The following is a 20,826-nucleotide window of genomic DNA, read 5'->3' on the forward strand; positions in this document are numbered from 1 at the left end:
ATGGATCGCTCCTTTATAAAGGAGCATTCATACATACATACACACACATACATACTGTACATACACACACACACACACACACACACACACACATACATATACACATATACACATGATGAACAAGAAAACTGTGAGCGCACACTCCTATGATGTAAATAATATATGTATATTAAAATGTAATGGTACACATTGATAGGACAGATCAAAGGTGGAAATATGATCCTAAATATAAAAACATGAACAATAATGCATATAAATGACGGAACTGGGTTGTAAGCAGTTAAGGGGTTAAACCTGAGATAGGATCAGTCTGTAATGAGTCCTGCAAAGTAATATGCCATGTAAAGCCTCCTTAGACAAGTTGGTGAAAGTACTATGAACTCCAATCCAAGCAAATGTAAAATAAGTTCCAGTAGGTAATGGAAAGGCACACTCACACGACAGCAAGCCCAGGTGTAATGCTGATCCGTTGGATACGCGTATAGAGCGCCTGTCAGCTGGACGCTGTATGTCAGGGAGCAGATAGAGCCCAGGTGTAATGCTGATCCGTTGGATACGCGTATAGCGCGCCTGTCAGCTGGACGCTGTATGTCAGGGAGCAGATAGAGCCCAGGTGTAATGCTGATCCGTTGGATACGCGTATAGCGCGCCTGTCAGCTGGACGCTGTATGTCAGGGAGCAGATAGAGCCCAGGTGTAATGCTGATCCGTTGGATACGCGTATAGCGCGCCTGTCAGCTGGACGCTGTATGTCAGGGAGCAGATAGAGCCCAGGTATTTTCAATGCTGAGAGGAGTACCTTACCGGTCGGCGTTGGGACCCACTGATATCAAAAGGAACACCTCCACGGTGTTTGGCGGGTGATTCTTGCCAGCACGACCGGTTTGAAGGAGTCACCTTACTTGGACACTTGAAGGAGGAGGTAAGGCGGCAAGCAGGAGCTTCAATGCGTATTCAAAGGAGAACAAACAAAGAGACAGCTGATCGCGTCTCAGGAGTCCTCCAATAGCGCAGCTTCCGACGTGATGACACACCCTACGCGTTTCGCCTGTAACTTTTGCCCTGGCGAAGTCCGTTGAGTTACAGACGTACTGCTGTCACCACTGGGTGGAGATTAACCACTATTCTCACTGTTAACTTTTAGAAGCCAACACCAGGAGGGAGGGGGGGGGGGTTACAGTAATAATTGAGCACACCATGTAACCATCACGCTGTACATGTTAGAATAGATGAGTACTGGGTAAGCTTGGGGCATTAGGTTGAAGCTAACGGTCTCGATGTTCTCACATCCTGATGTATGACGGAGTTTTGCATTGGTTTCGTTTTACTTACGCCAGCGATGATTGGGAGTCGTTATGGAAGGAGTTATAGGGAGCAATTATAGAAAATGGAAAACGGAAGCATTTAGCGTCACACAGTTTGACAAACTCCGTTATAATGTTTCATTTATATATAAGTAAGACAGCGCCACAAAATCGCACTCAAGGAAAAAAAGGTGATGATGTAAGTTGCGTTGTCACCGAGACCATAGAAACCCCCAACCCCTAAAAGTATACCCTGTATGTGCAAGGGGGTGTCCTGCACTCCGTGTAATAAGGGAAAGATTGAGATCACTCGGTGATGTTTAAGAGAATCTGACCTTTGCTCTCACAAGGTTATCACATAATGCTGCTTTCAGGTTTTGTGTCTGTAAACTTGTTTTATTTTAGTGTAAGAATACTGTTCTATACGGTCACTGTGTACGTGATAACCTTCTGCGTAAATTTCATATTTTCTTAAACATCACTGAGTGATCTCAATCTTTTCCTTATTTCCATGAGTGCTGGATACCATTGTGCACACACCATTATACTATTGTGAACAACTCCTCCCCTAACTGCTCCCTATAACTCCTAACTGCTCCCTATAACTCCTCCCCTAACTGCTCAACTCCTCCCCTAACTGCTCAACTCCTCCCCTAACTGCTCCCTACAACTCCTCCCCTAACTGCTCAACTCCTCCCCTAACTGCTCAACTCCTCCCCTAACTGCTCCCTACAACTCCTCCCCTAACTGCTCAACTCCTCCCCTAACTGCTCCCTACAACTCCTCCCCTAACTGCTCAACTCCTCCCCTAACTGCTCCCTACAACTCCTCCCCTAACTGCTCACTATAACTCCTCCCCTAACTGCTTTTCATCTCCTCCCCTAACTGCTCAACTCCTCCCCTAACTGCTCCCTACAACTCCTCCCCTAACTGCTCAACTCCTCCCCTAACTGCTCCCTACAACTCCTCCCCTAACTGCTCAACTCCTCCCCTAACTGCTCCCTATAACTCCTCCCCTAACTGCTCAACTCCTCCCCTAACTGCTCCCTATAACTCCTCCCCTAACTGCTCAACTCCTCCCCTAACTGCTCCCTACAACTCCTCCCCTAACTGCTCAACTCCTCCCCTAACTGCTCCCTACAACTCCTCTCCTAACTGCTCAACTCCTCCCCTAACTGCTCCCTACAACTCCTCCCCTAACTGCTCAACTCCTCCCCTAACTGCTCCCTACAACTCCTCTCCTAACTGCTCAACTCCTCCCCTAACTCCTCCCCTAACTGCTCCCTACAACTCCTCTCCTAACTGCTCAACTCCTCCCCTAACTGCTCCCTACAACTCCTCCCCTAACTGCTCAACTCCTCCCCTAACTGCTCCCTACAACTCCTCCCCTAACTGCTCAACTCCTCCCCTAACTGCTCCCTACAACTCCTCCCCTAACTGCTCCCTACAACTCCTCCCCTAACTTCTCAACTCCTCCCCTAACTGTTCCCTACAACTCCTCCCCTAACTGCTCAACTCCTCCCCTAACTGCTCCCTACAACTCCTCCCCTAACTGCTCAACTCCTCCCCTAACTGCTCCCTACAACTCCTCTCCTAACTGCTCAACTCCTCCCCTAACTGCTCCCTACAACTCCTCCCCTAACTGCTCAACTCCTCCCCTAACTGCTCCCTACAACTCCTCCCCTAACTGCTCCCTACAACTCCTCCCCTAACTGCTCAACTCCTCCCCTAACTGCTTCCTATAACTCCTCCCCTAACTGCTCAACTCCTCCCCTAACTCCTCCCCTAACTGCTTCCTATAACTCCTCCCCTAACTGCTTCCTATAACTCCTCCCCTAACTGCTCCCTATAACTCCTAACTGCTCCCTACAACTCCTCCCCTAACTGCTCAACTCCTCCCCTAACTGCTCCCTATAACTCCTAACTGCTCCCTACAACTCCTCCCCTAACTGCTCAACTCCTCCCCTAACTGCTTCCTATATCTCCTCCCCTAACTGCTCAACTCCTCCCCTAACTGCTCCCTACAACTCCTCCCCTAACTGCTCAACTCCTCCCCTAACTGCTCCCTACAACTCCTCCCCTAACTGCTCAACTCCTCCCCTAACTGCTCCCTACAATTCCTCCCCTAACTGCTCACTATAACTCCTCCCCTAACTGCTTTTCATCTCCTCCCCTAACTGCTCAACTCCTCCCCTAACTGCTCCCTACAACTCCTCCCCTAACTGCTCACTATAACTCCTCCCCTAACTGCTTTTCATCTCCTCCCCTAACTGCTCCCTATTGTCTGTGCTTGAAAGCTGTGTAATGCGGCAGGCAGAAGCTTTTAGGGCGTCCGTGTTAAAATGGACACGAAGCAAAAGGTGACACCGTATGTGATCATTAGCATATCATTTCCCAGAATCCCTGGCTGCAGTGGAAGCACTGTATGCTAAGAGATAATGGGGAAGGGCAGGGCTGCAGACCTGTCTGAGACATGTGACTGTGCTCACAACATGGGATTTTGATTTACTAGAAACATAGAACAATTATCTTGGGACCACAGTTTAAAAGGATCTTTCTCAACCTAATGTAAGTCTCTCTGGAGCCTCCCGCTAATCAGCGTGAATATAAACCCATTCCCCAGAATATTCAGACTTTCTCATAACAAATGTCACATTTTTAGACATTTCTGTGCCATTTGAGCAGCAAACGTCACTTACTGTACGTAACAGATACTGGGTATGGTTCTCTCATAATCTAAGAATATCTGAGCATCTGTGAATCTCGTAGCGACAGGAATCCCAGCAGCTTCTCAACAGCGCGTTTGTGATTCTGAATCCTAAAGGAAAATAAATCTGTATTATTTATATCTGGGAATGTCCTAAAACATCAGCAGAACCGGCATTAAAAAAGTTAATTAAGCAATATATTTATTTGTGAGATTAGGAAGACATTACACATTTAATTGTAATTGCTTTTACAATGCATATCTAAATACCAGTTTATTGTGTGTATTGTATTATTTACAGAAACGTGCGCCCCTTCTGTCTGCTCCACCGGAATGATGTTGAGACGTGTGTGTGTGTGTGTGTGTGTGTGTGTGTGTGTGTGTGTGTGTGTGTGTGTGTGTGTGTGTGTGTGTGTGTTAGAGAGAAAAAACACAAAAGCTTTCAAAACACTATTATACTATTATTTATAGGTTTATCAAAAAGGACAGCAGTTGAAAAGATAACTGTTATCCCAAAAAGAAGCACATTTGAGTGGTGCACTCTCAGGCGGTTAAAACTTAATTTTTATTTCTGCAAATATAATATATATGTACACTAGTAAATTTTACATGAATGTATGTTTAAAAATATTATTTCTTTTCAACTGCTGTCCTTTTTGATAAACCAATATTATCTCAGCACATAGGTAGCACCAGTTGCCAACCTTGGCAACATAGGCAACCTCAAATATCCAATATCGATTCATTTGGTGAGCGTTGTGACACCTTCTTTGTTTTACTATTTATATATATACACATTTTAAGTTATGGTGGGTGAAAAAACAAAAAACCTCCACCGTCAGCATATAGCCAATGAAGAATATCACCTGTGAGCACATTCACATGTCTTAGACAGGTCGGCACTCCTGCCCTTCCCCATTATCACCTAGCATACAGTGCTCCCACTGCAGCAAGGGATTCTGGGAAATTACATGCAAATGAGCGCACAATGTGTCACCTTTTGCCTGGAAAATCCATACACATGGAGCCCATTTAAGCAAATGCATCGCTGTTCACACAGCTTTTAAACACAGCATGGGACTAGCAAAGCAAGTCAGACCACTCACAGACATGTTTCAACCTTGATGGGTATATATATATATACACATAAGCAATAAATTAGGACGCTGCATTTTTGTCCTTTATATATCCCGGTGTTCAATGTAGCACCTCTCGGGCTAATTTTATTTCCAGCACAGTGATGGAGCTCTATTATCGACATAGCGTGTAGAAGCATAGCAGGCCTGATAAGTGTGACACGTTTGTAATGTGTGTGTGTGTGTGTGTAATAACAGGCTGCTCAGGTAGCAGGCATAGGCCTCCGTGATGTCTCATCATGCTACCCTTTCACAGCACGGCAAGTATCTTGATCTCTGTTTCTATCTCGGTTCCTATCTATGTTTCTCTCTCTCTCTCTCTCTCTGCCTCTCTCTCTCTCTCTCTCTCTCTCTCTGTCTGTCTCTGTCTCTCTCTCTGTCTCTCTCTCTCTCTCTCTCTCTCTCTCTCTGTCTGTCTCTGTCTCTCTCTCTGTCTCTCTCTCTCCTGTTATCTATCTCTCCTGCTGTCTCTCACTTTCTCTATCTCTGGATAGCAGTCTCATCCAATCCTCCTCTTTCACCTCTGTGAGTGTCAGGCAGTCTCTTAAGCCCCTCTCACTGTCACCTGGGCTGTCTCTCGGTCCCAGAATGGCAGTTGGACGTTCTCTGTGTCTCAAACTGACCGCTTGTTCCCACATTCCATCCAATCCCACATCTCCTGTCATGTGTTGCCAGGCAGACCAGGGACAGCGTCTCCCGTTCCCCATCGCACCATGTGATAGGTGGAGCAGACCGACTCTGCATTGTTCACAGTATACACACATCTGTAGCAGGGACTACACAGATATACCCTATAGAAAGATTTCCCAACAGCAAAAGTTTGATGTTGGGAGTGAGTTATGGAGGAGCATTTAGGGCGGGCTATGGGTAGCATAAGGGGTTCAGTATGTACCTGGGATGTAAGAAATTGGGCCTAATGTGTAGGGACCAAGTGGAAATGGCAAATAGTCCATTGCTTATTGATACCTAGATGTTATTACACAGTGACACTGGCATAGACAACTGCCATTATCTATCAGATAGTCAGGTCATGTTTTATGGATATCCCTGCTTCAGCACAGGTGGCTCAATCAATGGCTCAGCCAATGCGTGAGGACTGGAGTTGGCCATCCTTAATCTATCTCCTTGTAGAATTTTGCAGGTATAATGAGTTCCGACCCCAAACAGCTTGCAATCTAATTTCAGTACAGGGAGATAAGATGACTTGACCAATGACACAAGGAGAAGTGAAACTAGGATTGGAAGCAGGGTTACAGCCGCTTGTTGTTCTTACCGCCGAGCTACTGTACTCCTTCAGTTTGGGAAGGTGACTTCTAGCCGAGCTAAAAACAGAAGGATGTGAATCTATCAGGTAACCGGCATCTTTTATTAGTGAGGTCCGCCCTGTCACACCAAAGCATGCTTAAGCGTTAGGCCCATATTTACTCAACTGTCTTCTGCCATAAGTAGGGTGAGCAGGTTCTTACAAGCAGAAACCGGACACATTAAAAAATAATTTATAAATTAAATTACATCACTTAAAAATATTATGATGGCATTTGTCTAATAGTGTCCCCATTTCTTCGGTATTATTGATTTATTTCCGTTTCCTAAATTAACACAAACTCTCGAGTGTAACAAAATGGCTTGGTTTGTATTAATAAATCGTATAACTGCATTATTTAATCTAAATTAACATGCCGTGTCTATATTTGATGGTTTTAAGAGTTTTAAGTGGGTCAAAACAGGGGAAAGCTAAAAGCCGGGACATTTGTACGATTTTGAGAAAATTATCGGGACACCGGGATGTTTAATGAAAATCCGGGGCTGTCCCGGACAAAACGGGGCGCATGGGCGCCGTACCCATAAGATACCTTTTGGCACAGGAAGACACCTTACAGATCATTGACTTGAATGAGCCGTGAAGGTGTCTTCCCGTTCTGGAAAGAGTCGTATTGGCAGAAGACTGCTTAATAAATATACAGTAACCCTTAATACCCTTATAACTATAATTAATTCGCAGATTTATTTTTAATGCAAGAAACACGTTGATTTAAAAATGAGGTGTATGAAGCCATTGACACTTAAAGCATATTAAGTATGGCATTTCTTATTGTGTTCCATATGTTCTATGCATTTGGCTGTCTCTGTGTCTCTGTACGTTTGCACAGACAAAACATTACAAAGCTCAGAACTCCGGTACGTTTTCCAAAAAAAAAAAAAAAAACGCTAAGAAGCTAAACTTCTTCTTGTGAGTGTTTCGCCGACGTATGAATACGTAAATTCATCATACACCGATGGAAAGTTGGCAATCGGTGGTCTCAAAGTAAATAATGCCACCTTGAGGTTTCATTGTAAACTCCACATGAAGCAAACTGTTCCGTTCCAAGCTCCTACAAAGGGTGTCTACGGATGGACGCTGTGACATTGTTCCCCTTCCCAACCCAACCAGCATGCTCGGGGCCCCGGACAGGAGTTTAGTTGAGCAGTGGGAGCTGAGTGCTTGTTGAGCGTGGGAGAGGGGTAGCTGAAAGTTCAGTGCAGGGCCTACCTGTGGAGTTTGGGCCCTGCAGAGAAAGGGGCCTGGCTGATCTCTGAAGTTGCGTTTCATTTTTGGTTGACCCAACTTTTGGGATCAACCGGTCAGGCCCCCCCCCCCTTCACCGCCACGACAGTTGGCTTGGGGCTTGCTCCTCTGTAACATAATGCCCTCATATAACATAAATGTTGTCGCTGACTATCCCAACCTGCCCCACATTCGGTACCCAGCGGGATAATGAAGCTGGTTACATCGGGAGGTTCACATTCAACCTCCCTTTATTTATCTAACGTGAGAAATATGGTGAAACATCTTACATTACATAACAGTCACAAATCTACTGGGCTACTTTGAAGTTTCAGTGAAGACTGGACACAAACATCTGTGTGTGTGTATCTATATGTGATATGTCTATATCTATAATAATAACGTGTATACGGTCACTCCTCCCTCATTTATTCTATCGCTCATAGGTCGACAAACGCACAGTGCAAAGGGGGAGAAATATTTGGACACGATGGGAATATATATATAACAGGACGTAATGGCGACACAATTCTCTCTCATAGTGTCCGTGTCATTTTCACCTCTTTTGCCCCCAAACATAATAATATATTTTTCTTATCTAATATTGACAGTGTACGCAGTGCTGTACCGAGCATTTTGAAGGCACAGTGAGTCCCTCCCCTGAAGAGCTTACAATCTAATTTTGGAGCCTAAGGCTGAGTCCATGGTGACTCAGCCCGTGCGGAGGCGCGCTGAGGCTGAGGGAAAGCGGGTGCTTTCCCTGACCTTGGTTAGCGCGCCGTCCGGGGGCGTGTCGGGGGCGGGCCAGTGACATCACAGAGCTGGTTTGCCCTCATTGGGCGAATCGCTCACGTGACCGACCCTGTGCTCCCGTGAGCGCGCGAATTAAAAAATTTCCTAAGACCTACGCTTCCGCACGCTTGCGGAAGTGTGCGCGAGCCCCTGCTAAAGCCGCTCTCATTGCGGCTGCAGGGGTTCACTGGTAAGTGAGAGCACGCCTCAGCACGGGTCAGCACCTAAGCGCTGACCATGCCCGAGGCCTAAGACACTGGGGGATAAGGTGACGTGCCCAAGGAGATCCAACATTGGGATTCGAACCACTTCAAAAGGAAACTAAGCTGGGCTTTCCATCACACACGGCCCTCAGACTGAAATTTGGGCCAAAAACATCCCAATCGGCTGCTACAGTGGATATAGGATAAGCCTTAGGGTCACACTCTCATGGATTTTCTGATCTCAGAAGTCAGTCTGATTTTTAGTATCCACAGTCTCAAAGACCTCATTAGAAAACCGCGTTTTTCCATTGAAATGCCATTTTTTGGGGCTCAAAAAACTATTATTAATAAAGTACCTGGAAGGTTTGATTTGTCTCTTATTAAATGGACGGGACTTGGGCGCCCTCCAGTCCACGTGGCCCTGGGACGAGCAGCAGCACTCCGTTAATTATTTGTTAGTCTCTATTTACATGCACAGAAGTTAACTGTGTCACTAAATGGGATCGAAGATATCCTGATACCCCGATACCCCGATATCCCGATACCCTGATATCCCGTTACAGGGGCCGTGTGAATTTGGAAACAGAAAAATGGCAGAATAAATCACTTTTTCACCAACCACACTGTGGCCATATAATGGCACTGACATTTTCATAGGCAGGTACGCACACCCCCCCAACCCCAGCGGTGTGTTTATTGGGGGAAAGATATCCCCCTAAGAACCCAAAGCACAGAAACGTGTATTATCTCGCCTTAGTGCGCCTCGCTCATTAAACATTTGGGGAAAGTGCGTCGGATTCTATTTTGCAAATAGGGGACGGGGGTATTTCTAAAATCCTTTTTTTTTCCCCCAACAGAAAGTTTTCATTTGTAAGAAAACGGAAAGCGTGGAAATGTAAAAGTAGTGGTACTCTAAGCGGGCGCGGCCAAATCCAGTCCTCAGGGGCCACCAACAGGCCCGGTATTAAGAATATCCAGTACAAGGGGTGGTCATAATGACTGATCCGCTGATTGAGCCACCTGTGCTGAAGCAGGGATATCCCTAATATCTGACCTGTCGTTGGCCCTTGAGGACTGGATTTGGCCGCCCTTGCCCTAATACCATCACACTTTGTCTAATACAGGGGTCCTCAATCTCCCCGCCCCAACAGGTCAAGTTTTCAGGATATCTCTGCTTCACCACAGGTGGCTCAATCAATGGCTCAGTCTTTGACTGAGTCACTGATAGAGCCATCTGTACTGAAGCAGGGATATGCTTAAGCCCTGACCTGTTGGGGGGGGGAGCGGGCTTGAGGACTGGAGGTGAGCCCCCGTGTTAACCCTTCTCCTTGTGATGACTTGTTGGGGTTATAACAAACAACCCACAGGAAGAATAAGTAGAAGGTGTAACTATGTATTGTTAGCTCCGCTTGTGCACAGACAGGAGGAGTGAGAAACAAATGAATGTTAATCCGTCCGCTCAGATAGAAGTTAACTGCGCGTTACCCTACTTATCGTTATAGCCATTGGGACACACGGAGTACCCACCGTAAGGGTAATATCCAGATCGATCCAAGGAAAAGAGATGTCAATTATCAATGTCAATGCCTAAAAATTGAAAAGCAGGTCTAGGTTTGGGGAACTAAGGCTGAATCATCAAACCTGGCTAGGATTAGGCCGACACAAAGTGTAGGGTCATGTTGGTACAGACTTCGTTACAAAGCAAAGTACGAAGAAATAAATGTATAATCACACAGACTAGTGAAGCATCCAGAATCAGATGAAACCAACTAATCCTTGGTTGTTTTTCAAGAATATTTGAAGCTCTCCAAGAGTTCCATACTGTAAATACTTCAACAAATGTTTTGTTCCACTGCTTCAGATGAATTGTGTTATCAGCAAAGTGTACCTCACTCATAGTTTTATGATGATGTGTCCATCCATCTCTGTGTGCGTCAGTAGCATGTTGGACAGGGCTATGACATTCCCGTCTAGGAATCTTCGGCTGACCTTGAGTGTACAAAACATTCTTCTTCAAAGAGTTTGCGAAGATTAGGGCAGATCTGATTCACACCCCAAAAGACTGAATCAGAGGGCTGATTAAACATTTCTGAATCACAGAACAGCTTTCATAACAATCGCCGAACAGCGGAGGTTTCAGTCGTTTGAACAGCTTATATTTTGCTTAATCCCTGTCCATTCTTCACAGCTTGCACACGGAACACAATGTTGGGTCGGATAGCTCAGTTTGTACTTTTGTATGTTGTCTCTATCATGTTCATTTAAAACGATAACATCGACTGCACACTTCTCTGATGGTGAGATTGCTGTCGCATCTGTGACTGTGACCCGTGACTTATCGGATGTTGTGTTACATGGGGAGTCAGACAGGGAACATTTTGTAAGCACAAATTGTGATCGTGCCTGTTTATAACTTCCGCGGACCCTGCTAATGCCAGCACCTAATGCTCTTCAGTCCTCCTACACAAATTCACTGTCACTCACTGGTACTCACTGGTACTCACTGATACTCACTGGTACACATACAGTACAAGCACACTGATGTAGTTCAACACACAGCACTTGTGTCCTGAAACGCTGGGTGAAGGACACCTCCTCTTGGTATCCAGCTCCAATCTGGAAAACATATGGCGGTGCTTTATTGCGGATATGGATACCACTTCCATGGCTAGACTGGCCAACCGTTTTCCTAGGGACAGGACTGAAGTCTTGAACTGTGCCCCAGGTTGTTGAGCAGGGGGGCTTGTTCAGTCAGCGTGGGGGTGAGTGTGAGCCCAGCAGAGGACTAGCCGGATTAGTTGCCTGGACGGACCCCACTCTTCCCCCATCGTTGGCCCTGCTCATGGTTACTAACAGCAAATTGTATTTTATACACCCAGTAGCATACAATGTCAGTGTCCAATTTATCACCATCATGTATCACAGGGGCGGCCATCTCCAGTCCTCAAGGGCCACCAACAGGTCAGGTTTTAAGGATATCTCTGCTTCAGCACAGGTGGCTCAGTCATTTTGTGCTGAAATTGGGATATCTTTAAACCCTGACCTGTTGGTGGCCCTTGAGGACTGGAGTTGGCCACTCCTGGGGTATGAGCTGGTGATTTGGGGTGTATTACTAAGAGGAGCTGGGGATTTGGGGTGTATTATTAAGAAGAGCTGGGGATTAGGGGTGCATAACTAAGAGGAGCTGCGGATTAACTTTAAAAATGCGGTGCCTCAGTGATTGGGGCGTATAGTGTCTCACAGAGGGTGTCTAATGGAACAGCACCAGTTATATGTCTTGAGGACTGACACATTTGTTGACAAAAACCAGACACCCAAAAGTTATTTGAAAATATGTTTTGAACATTATTATGTAAACACGCTGAGCTGAGACCTGGGAGGGTCGGATTTCCTCTGCTCCCTTCTGTCTGATGTCTCTGTGTGTTCCACAGGAGTTTGCACAGGCAGAGCCCCCTCTCTCCCCCTGTCCTTATCTTTATTGGCTCTTTCAGGGACGGGGTGAATAAACACCTGATTGACAAGCTCGTCCTCCCCCCCTTCATTTAGAGAGTCAGATGAAAATATAAGATCCCTTGGTCCGGGTTATCGCTCCCATTCAGGTGCTAAGTGCTATTAGCGAAACCAAAACGGACACGTATTGTCAACACATAATTACAATTGTTTAACAAAGACATTAATAGAGACTGCTTATTTTCTTTTTAAAGAAAATAGAGATTCTACCTTCAAATGTTAATTCCTAGCAACAAAAAGACCTTTTCTTCCAGAAAAAGGGGAAATATTTCAGAAATATCGTCACTTGACTAAACCCACTTTCTCGATATTAAAACATTGGAAGCCCTCCAGGAGTTACAAGTCCAGAACCTAATTGGACCAGAAGAGTCGAAAACTATAGCAAAGGAATTATTAGGAGGTATTTTGGATGGCAAAACCTTTACCTTATAAAATGATATCATTGAAATCTAAGACCTCATTTGCATGGCGTTTATGGTCTACTTAGAGATGCACATTTTTCTCTGGAAACAACACTCCATCTATATTTAACTCATTTTCATCCTGTGGAATTTTGCGTTTCTTCCAAATTAAATCAGTCTGCAGGATATTGCACGGATACAAACGATGGGTTTCTGGTATTTTTAGTAACGGCAATAAAATGTGATATAATTGGGCTTGTTCTAAATTGATAGATTACACCAGTAGTATTGAGCAAGCTTTATTGAGTCACTCTCTTCCAAGCCTTTGTTTAGAAACATTGTGGAGATTATAATGAATGCAATTCGTGGCAGACTTCATTGTCCCCTCATGGTGGGATATATAACGATCTTCTGTCCCATCACTGCCATTAAATCCCGTGGAAACTCTGATTTTCTGCCTTATAACGAGACATGTTGTACTCTCTGTGGTACGGATGTGTGAAGCATTCGTCCGAGTCTGCAAACTACGTGACATCCGCCCTTTTTTTTCACGAGTCAGATGAGTCACAGTAGGGTCAAAATTCACCCAAAAACTTCAATTATTGACGCTAACTCCCATCCAGAGCCTGCGATCTGGGTTTCCTGGAGAGGAAAAAGTGCGGCTGAGTGGTGGTTCGTTGGCAAAACAGCTAATTAATGGTGGATATGTGTGATCTCTGGGAAACCTTTAGCCCCTAAAACTTTTGCTACCTGAATCTCCAGGAATTGATTTTGGTCAACTGCGAAAAAGTTTGCAAATGCATTTTGGAAAATGTTTTGCGCATCTGTAATCTGGGGGATTAATGCCACGCGGTGTATCTCTGGGTTCTTTCTTCAGATTTGTTGTTGAAGAGGACTATGGAAACCATTATAATAGGACAGAGTTCTTGTAGCATTATAGGTACAGGACAATTGTAGGTTTATTGCAGGCTGCGGTACCTTTCTGTCGGGGTCCTTCCACTGCGGTCTTCCTCCTTCAGCACAAACTCATCTCAGAGCTCCTTACCAAGATGGCTGACATTTCAGGTCATTTTGCTTTCAGACAAAATGGCCGAAGTGGCTTCATTCTGTCCTCAACCAGGATGGAGGATGTAACCGGCTGCACCTGTTCCTGGCCTTTAAATATCAGCGATTCACTCCTAGCCAGTGCCCGAGCAAGATGCTTGATCAATTGTGCTCCTGAACCCCATCTGGTCTCCTGCTTTGAACTTTGCCTGGACTTGGATTCTGCTTGCCTTTCTCCTGCATAAGTTTGTTTGAGGAGGTACCCGGGCGCTATCTCTGTGTGGCTTATCTGATGTGCAGAAGTATAAAAAGAGTGGTGTAATACTGCCTGTAAATGGTTTTCGAGTGGTATCCTCTTGTGACTCGGAACCCCAGCAGGATCTATCCAGGACCCTTATAGGTAATGAATACAAAAAGGATGGGGGAGCACAATGGTTGGAAACAGGCAGTGTTATAGAACTGGTAATTGCTCTTTAAGGTGAAGCAGTTATATCCTGAGCGGGTGTGGTGGCTCAGGTGTCTAATGTCTAATTGGAAGGATAGGCACACATGGGTGTATGTGTGTTGGTGTGAAGGTGAAATAAAATAAAGGTATATATAACTTACACGGCCTTGTGTAAGCCCAGTCACATCAGGGTTTCTTTGGGAGTCCCGTGTGCTTCTGATGAGGCTTTTCTTCTTGCGATGCGGGTTCTTCTTCTTGATGTATCGGCCACTTACTTCGTTGGTTCACAGTGCCGCTACAGGGGGATTTCCTCTCGTATAAATAGAAAGGAGGATAGGGTTAACACATATAATTATATACACGTCAATGAAGAGGGGGATGGTGTGTTTTATGGACCACCAAAAATTGTATGCTATATATTATAATTTAGCACTCACACGGACTAGTGTGAGTGTAATCCTATCTTGGTATCTTGTTCATTTATAGGTGTTGCCCAATCAATATCAGGTGATGAAAGGGTGGGGTATAAGGGTATTAGTGGTAAATATAACACAATACTCACACGGGCCAGTGTGAGTACACACTCCTAGCGGTATCTTGCTCTTCTGTTCCAGTTGTAACTGATGGTGAAGATGGGGTTAACATATAAAAGACACTAATGTCTAGAGAGTAAAAACACTAACTTTAATAAAAACATGAAAAATAAAATAAAAACAAACACAGAATACAAACGATTCTGTGGGAGGTAAAAGCAAGGGGTAGACAGTGTGGTGTATAGTTGTAGGGGGTCTCTCTCTTCCGCGTCCGGATGGGGAGCTGCAACTGCACCTCCGCCTCCTCTGTAATGTGCTTTAAAATGTTCCAGGTAAAGAGCAACGCGTTTCGTCCAAGTACTGGACTTCCTCAGGCTCTGTACGAAACGCGTTGCTCTTTACTTGGAACATTTTAAAGCACATTACAGAGGAGGCGGAGGTGCAGTTGCAGCTCCCCATCCGGACGCGGAAGAGAGAGACCCCCTACAACTATACACCACACTGTCTACCCCTTGCTTTTACCTCCCACAGAATCGTTTGTATTCTGTGTTTGTTTTTATTTTATTTTTCATGTTTTTATTAAAGTTAGTGTTTTTACTCTCTAGACATTAGTGTCTTTCATATGTTAACCCCATCTTCACCATCAGTTACAACTGGAACAGAAGAGCAAGATACCGCTAGGAGTGTGTACTCACACTGGCCCGTGTGAGTATTGTGTTATATTTACCACTAATACCCTTATACCCCACCCTTTCATCACCTGATATTGATTGGGCAACACCTATAAATGAACAAGATACCAAGATAGGATTACACTCACACTAGTCCGTGTGAGTGCTAAATTATAATATATAGCATACAATTTTTGGTGGTCCATAAAACACACCATCCCCCCCCTCATTGACGTGTATATAATTATATGTGTTAACCCTATCCTCCTTTCTATTTATACGAGAGGAAATCCCCCTGGAGCGGCACTGTGAACCAACGAAGTAAGTGGCCGATACATCAAGAAGAAGAACCCGCATCGCAAGAAGAAAAGCCTCATCAGAAGCACACGGGACTCCCAAAGAAACCCTGATGTGACTGGGCTTACACAAGGCTGTGTAAGTTTTATATACCTTTATTTTATTTCACCTTCACACCAACACACATACACCCATGTGTGCCTATCCTTCCAATTAGATATTAGACACCTGAGCCACCACACCCGCTCAGGATATAACTGCTTCACCTTAAAGAGCAATTACCAGTTCTATAACACTGCCTGTTTCCAACCATTGTGCTCCCCCATCCTTTTTGTATTCATTGCCTTTCTCCTGCACCTGATCTTGGACTGTGACCCCGACTACGCTGCTGCACCTTGCCCCTACCTTGGCTTGTGATCCGGACTTCTATCCTTATCAGGACTCGGCCCCTCGGCCTGTGGTCAGTCTCCACATCCTGCCTGAGCCCTGCGGGTCGGCTTCCTGGTCTGAGACGAGCATCGTCACACATTTATTGGACAAACACACACATGAAGCTAGTATAATACATCTTTACAAAGACGTTGTGTCCTATTACAAGGAAGAACTCTCATTTTTATCCAGAGTCATAACCCATGACTGCCGTATACTAGTAGAACATGCCAATAGCCGGGGTGAAGAAGCCCCATTGAGCTCTCTCCAATAGCAGATCACACTTGAAGCTGAGCAGAGTACAGAACAAGGCATCAAGTGGGTTAAAAAGTCACGGCTCATTAGGGACATTTTGTAAAAATGAAGGAGACCTTCATTAACTTTCACTGGGTTGGTGGTGGGCTTATTAAAGGGGGAGCGTGGGGACAGTTGTCCAAGGTTCGGCCCGACTCGAAGTAGCTCGCGATTTTCAGAATCAGCCGAGCGGCCAGGGTTTCCTGTGCCAGGTCCACTGAAGAAAAGGGTCCCCCCACCCCCCGGTCAATAAATTTGTTGAGGTCAACCCCTCCCCCGTGCTAAAAAAAAACTGCAGCCCCCCACTCCCCTGGTCATTATCTTGGGTTACATTAGTGCCCCGGGCCCTATACAAGCTGGTGACCATGAAGGGATTTATATTTTAATGCCGCCTTCTCTGTATGCATGATATATGACAGGCTACGTTATGGCATTAATTGTCTTGCACTGATTGTTGTTCCTTCCGTATCTAGCGCTGGTCTTTTGAGTTCACTACATCACATGGCGCAGAGCGCTGGGTGGTAACCCCACCTCCCCACAATATATTCTGTAAAAAAACAAAGTCTCTAAAAAAGTGGAGGAGGAGGGAGTGCTGCTTTAAAGGGTTAATGTATAACCCCCAAAGTCCCTTCAGCGTTTTTATAACATGAGATCCAACACAATCATGTGAAGGTTAGTGTGCCAGACATGCTGTTACACATGGACCACCCAATATTTGTCATTATAACATCCCAATCATGTTTTATTTACATATACAGCACAAAAAAGCAACATGTCATGGCTATGAAATCTTTGAACGATGACACTCAAAGCCGACCCCAGTGCTGCTCTGATTTCCACCCCATCCTACGGACCGTTCTATTCGCACAAACGCTGATCAGAATACAGCAGCTGGTTTATGTGGTTTAGTTTTTTTTAGTTCCAATCCTTTTTTTGTTTAAGTATATTTGTGTTTACTTCTCATTTATAAGCGCCCGGCTTTTTCACGCTCCATATTTTCAACTGAAACGCATAAAACTTCAAAGAATAATGATAGTCCGTTAAAAATGTTATCAGAGTTTAGACTTTGCATGTACAGTAACTTTGTAAACATCCAAAACACATCATTATTTTGTCAGTCACAAAACGTCCGTCTGTATAACTGAATAACATCAGATTTCTTTGTGCATTCCAGGACCAGAAATGGGGTAAAAATACCATAACTTCAAAATATACTACTACATACAGTCCCATACATACAGTCCCATACTTACAGTCCCATACATACAGTCCCATACATACAGTCCCATACATACAGTCCCATACATACAGTCCCATACATACAGTCCCATACATACAATCCCATACATACAGTCCCATACATACAGTCCCATACTTACAGTCCCATACATACAGTCCCATACATACAGTCCCATACATACAGTCCCATACTTACAGTCCCATACATACAGTCCCATACATACAGTCCCATACATACAGTCCCATACATACAATCCCATACATACAGTCCCATACATACAGTCCCATACATACAGTCCCATATATACAGTCCCATACATACAGTCCCATACTTACATCAACGTGTCCTACGTGGTAGCAAACGTCTTACTTCTGATGTTGTCCGGCCTGTTTGTTTTTTGTTTGTTTACACATCAAATAATGGGATGTATCCATTTGTGCTTCCCAATCGTTAGCTTGTTGCAGATTGTGATACCTTTTAATGGACCACCAACATCAATAGATATAGTTAGACACAAGCTCCCAAGACATCATCAGAAACCACTCTGGAACATCTATGAAAAACTGACGTGTTGCTGCATTACATATCACAAGTTACGGTTTCTCCTGCACCAACGAGGTTAGGTTACTAACCCCAGCAACGTCTCTTTCAGATCTCTGCCTCGTGCAGTTCTTTTGCCTTCAGTGCATCTGAGCTTCTTGTCAGAATAAGACATAGCCTTCCTTCCTGAAGAAGTCGTACCAACGAAACGCGTTGAATCAGTGTTCAGTGCTTATTCGTGACGCGGAGTCCTGGCAGCCGGAGATCCCTCTACACAGCCCTTCCGCCCTCAACTTCACTCAGCCGGAGGTGACGTAGACGAGAGCCGAAACGCGGAAGTGAGCTTCATAGCGTGTGTACCGGTTGATACGCATAGAGGAAAGTCGGGATTTCGTACCACGAATTACTATTATGTACTAAATGCGAGTGCACATCCATATGCTTTTATTGTTCTATTTTTTAATACAATTTGAGATATACTGCGCAATTAGTATTTTCCATTATTTTCCTGGGTGCACTAACCACGGATGGGAAGAAGTCATTAACAAAGGGGTTTTCATATGCGGCGTTCCTGATCCATTGCTCTATTCGGAGAGAGAAGTATCTCTGTACTGCTTTATTGAAAAGGACAAAAGTGTGAGTGGAACTATTTTTCACTTAAAAAACAATGAATCTGGTTGAAATTGTACTACACTGTGTCGCTTCTATTGTTTCTTTCATGGCGTTGATGTGAACACTGGCGCTCCCCTGAACTTGTGAAGAACATCTGAGCTTCTGTAAGAATGTATTTATTATGGCGCTGCTTGAGAAGGGCTATATGTCCATTTTATGCAAACACAAAGGACTAAACCATTCCCACAGCCTGATATTAACCTGTACGGTGCCCTTACCATGCACACATGTAGCGAGACGTACCATCTCTGGTGCCGCTGTTGCACTGCGGAGGGTCCATGCTTCTGGAACGGACCCCCCACAGCGTTAATATTCTGGCGCCGGGGCAGCCGTGGTCACATGACCGCAACTTTCCCCGGTGCTGGGAACCTACATGTTTGCTACATCAGTACCAGGTACATCAGGGCACCTGCTCTCCCCCCCGCTTCTCTCTCTCCCTCCGCCTCTCTCCCCCACCTCTCTCTCCCCCCCGCCTTTCTCTCTCCACCCGCCTCTCTCTCCCCCCGCCTCTCTCTCTCCCCCCGCCTCTCTCTCCCCCCGCCTCTCTCTCTCCCCCGGCTCTCTCTCTCCCCCCCCGCCTCTCTCTCTCCCCCCCGCCTCTCTCTCCCCCCCCCCGCCTCTCTCTCCCCCCCCCGCCTCTCTCTCCCCCCCCCCGCCTCTCTCTCCCCCCCCCCCGCCTCTCTCTCCCCCCCCCCGCCTCTCTCTCCCCCCCCCGCCTCTCTCTCTCCCCCCGCCTCTCTCTCTCCCCCCGCCTCTCTCCCCCCGCCTCTCTCTCTCCCCCGCCTCTCTCTCCCCTGCCTCTCTCCCCCCCCCTCTCTCCCCCTCTCTGTGTCTCCCCAGCAGGTCAGCTCCTGTCGGTGATGTAGGATGTCCTAATATGGGCATATGGTAAAAGGAACAACGGATTTAGAACATAGTGCCACTATGCCACTATGCCACTATGTCACTATGCCACTATGCCACTATGCCACTATGTCACTATGTCACTATGCCACTATGTCACTATGCCACTATGCCACTATGTCACTATGCCAATCTGCCACTCTGCCACTCTGTCACTATGCCACTATGCCACTATGCCACTATGTCACTATGCCACTATGTCACTATGCCACTATGCCACTATGTCACTATGTCACTATGCCACTATGTCACTATGCCACTCTGCCACTCTGTCACTATGTCACTATGCCACTATGTCACTATGCCACTATGTCACTATGTCTCTATGCCACTCTGCCACTCTGTCACTATGCCACTATGCCACTATGTCACTATGCCACTATGTCACTATGTCACTATGCCACTATGTCACTATGCCACTATGTCACTATGCCACTATGTCACTATGCCACTATGTCACTATGCCACTATGTCACTATGTCACTATGCCACTATGTCACTATGTCTCTATGCCACTATGTCACTATGCCATTATGCCACTCTGTCACTATGTCACTATGCCACTATGCCACTATGTCACTATGCCACTATGTCACTATGCCACTATGTCACTATGCCACTATGTCACTATGCCACTATGTCACTATGCCACTATGCCACTATGTCACTATGTCACTATGCCACTATGTCACTATGCCACTATGTCACTATGTCACTTGATAAAGACCACTAAGGTCGAAACGTTGTGTTGGCTCAATAAATGAGTTTGGATATTCTAAATCCGTTGTGCCCTGTGTTCCTTTTACCATGTGCCCAGGACTGATCACAGGCTTCCGTTCCAGCACCGGTAACTGTATCATTTGTGTTTATATTTTGAGGTGTGCAGCATTTATCTCATATGTCTGGACTAATATGGGCATATCCATATATGGGCATATCCATATTAGGGCACCTATGTCACTGGCCGGAGTGACATCTGCTGGGGAGACTGGGAGAGAGGCGGAGGGGGAGAGGAGATGGAGAGAGAGTGGCTCCATGGAAGCAGTAGCCCAGCGGTCAACACAATACTCTCCCTTCTCCTGTTGGCACCGGAAGTCGGGTCCAACTTCCGGCCGACTGGAGCAGCAACGCAGGCCTTCATGCCCCAAGGATCAAGGGGGG

At 45.6% G+C, this 20,826-nt stretch overlaps 1 long non-coding RNA gene across 1 annotated transcript in view; it reads left to right on the plus strand.

Annotated features, from left to right (window-relative positions):
* LOC142472503 (uncharacterized) overlaps nucleotides 1-19,114 on the plus strand; it is a 123,471-nt gene extending 104,357 nt beyond the window's left edge. Inside the window, exon 3 of the long non-coding RNA XR_012789735.1 lies at nucleotides 18,203-19,114. This is a non-coding gene — a long non-coding RNA (uncharacterized LOC142472503). The remainder of the gene's footprint in view (nucleotides 1-18,202) is intronic.
* Nucleotides 19,115-20,826: the final 1,712 nt, after the last annotated feature.

Source organism: Ascaphus truei, chromosome 22, assembly GCF_040206685.1.
Source record: "Ascaphus truei isolate aAscTru1 chromosome 22, aAscTru1.hap1, whole genome shotgun sequence".
Classification (NCBI taxonomy): Eukaryota; Metazoa; Chordata; class Amphibia; order Anura; family Ascaphidae; genus Ascaphus; species Ascaphus truei.